Below are 5,424 nucleotides of genomic sequence, written 5' to 3' on the forward strand. Positions count from 1 at the left end.
AGTTCTGGGGAGCAAGCACCTGGAGTGTGTCACTTGGATTAGAAACTATCTGAGCTCGTGATTGCCTAGAAGGGAAAGAGGCAGAGTGAACCTGTACACTAATCACCATTCACCTCAGATGTAACATTTGGCCAGGAACTCCAGAGCGCGGGGAGAACGTCACGGCTGGCAGCCAGATGGGCTATTTTCTCTGTATCAACCTTTCGTACAATCTGGACATTGCGCGATTCTGTTTCTCTCATCCATGAAGCACTTTGCCCTTCAGTTCCGTGAGCAGAAGGCTCCCAGCTGAGACCCCAAATCAGAGCCAGGTGCATGCCTGAAAGTAGCGCTGCTCTCTGGGGGAAGGTGTTGAGAAAGGCCGCAGGCCAACAAGAAGATTTACAGGCTGCTAGCCCTGATCCACGCAGCAGCCATAAATCAGGCAGGCAAGGGGATGGCAGGAGCACTCTCAATTAGCTCCTTCCCCTAATGGAACACAGAGGTCTCTCCCACACTGTGATCAGTGCAGGGTAGGGCCAGGAATGACAGAGTGAGAGCAAAGAGCTGTTTAGACAATCCACTGGAGATTAGTCCAGCTACAGGCCAAGGATGGAAGAAACAGACTAGATAATAATCAGTGATCAATGAATAAACAGTACGCTTGTGGTGTCTTTCACCCACGGATCTCAAATCTATTTCACAAATGATAACAAAGCCTCACCCCGCCCGCCCAGCATGACAGATGAGCTTTATTGTCCCAGTTTCACCGATGGGGAAGCTGAGGCAGGGGGAGGTGATGTGCTCTGCTAAGGATGATCCAAGTCAACAGCAGAGCTCGGAACAGAACCCGGGTGTCCTGATTTCTACCCTGGGATTTGTGGATAAAATTTTCAAAAGCATTCAAGCAATAGGAGCCTGAATCCCATGGGCTTTCCTAGGGACTCAGGCTCTGAGGGCATTTAGCACTTTTAGAAAGGTTGCCCTGCTGGCCAAGACACCAGCCCTGCCCCGGGCCAAGGTCAGAGTCAATAGGGCCGGAATTCTATGGTTCTAGCCCCAATACTTTTTGATGCGTAAAGTCACGCTTTAAAGGATGGTAAACTTCAAATTGTGTATACCTCGGCCCCTCCTGGACTAGGGCTGGAACTGGCCATGGGAAGACACCACTCTTGGGACACATACTCCACACACACATTACCAATAACCACAGGGCTCTATTATTATCCTGAGTTTATTTATTTCCTTTGCAGTGGTGCTCAGAGGCCACAATTGGGATCATGGCCCCACTGTCTGGGCCCAACACAGATGGAGAATAAGAGATAGCCCCTGCCCCAAACAGTCTAATTTATGGTAGTGAAATGGGGTGGATTGCTCCTTAGATCCCCTCTGGACTCTGTTGTGGCATTGGTTTTTCTTCCCCTAGGATCCAGCCAGATCACTATGTGATCCAATACAGAGTATCCCTGAACAGAGAGCAGAAGCTGAAATGGCATGAAGCAGCCAGCCAGGAGAGAGCTGCTTCTATGCAGATTTACCCTTTGCCTTAGGAATGAAAGCAGAAAATCACAGCAGACTGCACTTTCTTAACACTTTCATTTTCCAAAGGATAAATTGCCTGTCCTCTTCATTAGGGACTTGAGTGGGAGAGAGCTGGAGAATGGAAGTCTTTTCAGCCAAGCTGGTTTTCATTTCAGATGGAGACTCTAATTTAGTCTGACCTGCGCCCATCTACTTTCCATTACTGCTCAGACCCTTCCAGCTGCCTTTCATGTTTCAAAGGGAAAAGTAACCTCACCTCCCAAACACAATACACACACACACACACACACACGATTGTTTTCGCTTTTTTGCTGCCAAGCCCAACTAGAGCAGATTATTACCAGCCAGAGAAGACTCCATTGTTTAGAGAACACAAGTTGTCACTCTTCCGGATGTCTCTTCCTCTTTCTTCCTCTCTTTTTATTGCTTCCAATATCATCTCTCTGGCTTGGCTGGAATTTGCCCATGGGCAACTGTTGACCTCACACTCCCTTGCCTTTTCTTTTCTCGGACCATGTGGATGTTTTGCGTTCAAATTTTCATACAGTGACAATTTCGCTCTTGGATCCTCCATAGGGGCCTGTCCTGCTCCCTACCAAGGCCTCGATTTTCATTAAAGGTAGAGAAGGGAACCTGAGTTGTTCAGGACACTGGAGACTGGGTGAGTTCAGAGGCTTCTATACCCATTTTTACACTCCTCAGTTCTTGGATTTGTTGGATTTTACAGTTGCTTTCTCCAGAGGGCTCTGGGGACGAACTTGCATCCAGGCCTTGATCTATGTCTTTATCTTTATATTCACAGTTTTGCAGGTGCAAGACATTTCTGATGCAGTTAGTGTAATTCAGACACCTAAGTGCAATCATAAAAACTGAGATTTCCATGTGATGTTTTGTGAGCAAGCACTTTCCACAACCTACACTGCAAATGGTGGTGACCATACAGAGTAGAGACCAAACTTCTCCTTCCTGGAGTTTGGTTTATTAACTAAGAAATCATCAGTAGGATCACAAAGTTCAGCTCAAACCTTCTCCCCAGGCTGAACTGTTCCTAGAGTTCCTCCTTCAGGCCTGCTCAGCTCACACCCTAGATCTTCTGTCTCTAAAAAGCCATTCCCTTCCTACCTCCTATGCAGGGCTGGATTAAGTTTGATGGGGGCCCCTCTTTGCTTATTCAATTCCTTCCCTTTACTGTTTTACTACCACCTATGTCCAATAGTATTTTTTAATTATCTTGATTATTTCAGTTCTGGTTTTTAAATGTGATATACCAGTTATAAAGCCGAATGAAAGATAAAACAAACTCTCAGCACATAACAGAGTAATACACATAGTGATGCTATGGCTTTAATTACTGCATTACCTACAGCAGTGGAATTCAATTATATTTGCTGGTGTCCAGATAAGGCAATGTCCAAATTTCAGTGGCTCAAAGGGCACTCTCTAGAGCCAAAAGGCTCTTCAGGTGTTTGCTCTCTAGTGAGCCTGCTACCAGCCAGTGATCACAGCCTTCCAAGGCTGAAGTGCTGGATTGTATTTAATAATTTCAAAATACAAGATTAGGTGTGCCAGTAGACACTATTCCAACCAAATCTTGCAAACGAATAATTATACAAATACACTGTAATGCTATTAAAACAGCATGTTAATATCACTTCTATTAAAATGATGAACTTAAAATGAGAGGTTAATCTCACAGAGGTTAATAGACATCTCATTTCCCTTTCTTGGTGCCTGTAATTCTGACATTCGCTCGCACCGTCTTTTCCCCCCGGAAAAGTACTGTGCAACATGCAATCATATTAAGTAATGAAAGCACGTCCCTTCCTGATCGCTTTATAGAATCATAGAACATCGGGGTTGGAAGAGACCGCAGGAGGTTCTAGTCCCAGCCCCTGCTCCAAGCAGGACCAATCCCCAACTAAATCATCCCATCCAGGGCTTTGTCAAGCCTGACCTTAAAAACCTCTAAGGATGGAGAAAGAAAAGGAGGACTTGTGGTATCTTTGAGACTAACAAATTTATTTGAGCATAAGCTTTCGTGAGCTACAGCCCACTTCATCGGATTTTTTGCGAATACAGCCTAACACGGCTGCTACTCTGAAACCTGTCATTATCTAAGGAAGGAGATTCCACCACCTCCCTAGGTAACCCACTCCAGGGCTTCCCCACCCTCCTAGTGAAAAAGTTTTTCCTAATATCCAACCTAAACCTCCCTCACTGCAACTTGAGACCATTGCTTCTTGTACCATCATCTGCCACCACTGAGAACAGCCCAACTCCATCCTCTTTGGAACCCCACTTCAGGTAGTTGAAGGCTGCTATCAAATCCCCCCTCACCTTTCTCTTCTGCAGACTAAATAACCCCTGTTCCCTCAGCCTCTCCTTATAAATCATGTGCCCCAGCCCCCTAATCATTTTCATCACCCTCCGCTGGACTCTCTCCAATTTGTCCACATCCCTTCTCTAGTGGGGGGACCAAAACTGGACACAATACTCCCAGACATGGTCTCACCAGTCTTGAATAGAGGGGAATAATCGCTTCCCTCGACCTGCTTGCAACGCTTCTACTAATACAGCCCAATATGCCATTGGCCTTCTTGGCAACGAGGGCACACTGCTGACTCAGATCCAGCTTCTCGTCTGTAGTGCATGAATGTCCGTCTATGTGCCTAATTAAAAGAGTGCCACTGTAAGCCAAAATGTACCAACGCAGTCTAGCTCCAACGTGTTTAAATGTAAATGAAAAGTTTCAATACATGGCACAACAGAAAAGTGAGGGGAAATAAACTGAAGTGCATCTGCCCAGCTGCCTTCAATTCAGCCTCCCAAACCCCATGAGTTCTGACCTCTAGCCCCGCATCTGCCCAGCCTCCACCCCACTCAGTTCTGCCCTCTAGACCCTCATCTGCCCAGCCTCCAACAATTCAGCTCCCCAGCCCCCATCAGTTCAGACCTCCAGCCCCCCCATCTGCCCAGCTCCCCTCAATTCAGCTCCCCAGCCCCCATCAATTCTGACTTGTAGCCCCCCCATCTGCCCAGTCGCCTCAATTCAGCTCCCCAGCCCCCATTAGGGGGCTGCTGCAGAATGCCCTTCCCCTTAAGGCAGGGCTGTGGGGGGCAGGTCCAGGGGTTCTTCACCCCCCTGCCCCTTCCCAAGTGAGTGTTACGGGGAGGGAGGTGGGGAACGAAGGAGCTAGCCGTGCTCACAGGAGAAGAGGGGGGAAGGAGGAGTGGAGCCCCTCTGAGCTGCAGGGCTCTTTCTGCTCCCCCTTCATCCCTCCCCTCCTTGGAGCAGGGGTGGCATCCCCCCCCTCCCGTGAGCATATCATATAATCAGCATCCTTAACACATAGTCACAAAGCACCTCCCTGAGCAGCAGGAAGGATGGACCAGTGGTTTGAGTACTAACCTTGGCTTTAGGAGATGGGGGTTCAAATCTCTACTCTACCACTGATTTTCTGGGTGCTCTTGGGCCAGTTTCTTAGCCTCTTTCTGTCTCAGATCCCCATCTGTAAAATGGGAATAATTGCACTGCCCTCCTCATGAGGGTGCTGTGATGTGATGGGGGCTCTAGACAGATAATGGCAAAGGCAAAAGGTTTCAAGGGGAGATTCAAACTAAGTTCCTCACCAGAAGAAAGATTTGCAGGTAGATAGCCTGGGGAAGGAGGTTGATTGGAGACCACAGGTTCAGGATGAACATATGGAGGGTGGAGGTGGATTCAGGTCACAGAGGTGTTTTTATGAGGCACCTCCCATGGTCTGGGGGACTATGTAAAGAACTATAAAGAATAACAATGCAGGTAGGGTGGGGAAGTAAGGCCAGAGGTCCTGATGGCTCCCATTCTGAGCCAGTTCTTAGCGACTCACGTGGTTGACACTGGACTCTTGCCCAAGATGTTGC

This window comes from Eretmochelys imbricata, chromosome 22, assembly GCF_965152235.1.
Source record: "Eretmochelys imbricata isolate rEreImb1 chromosome 22, rEreImb1.hap1, whole genome shotgun sequence".
NCBI lineage: Eukaryota > Metazoa > Chordata > Testudines > Cheloniidae > Eretmochelys > Eretmochelys imbricata.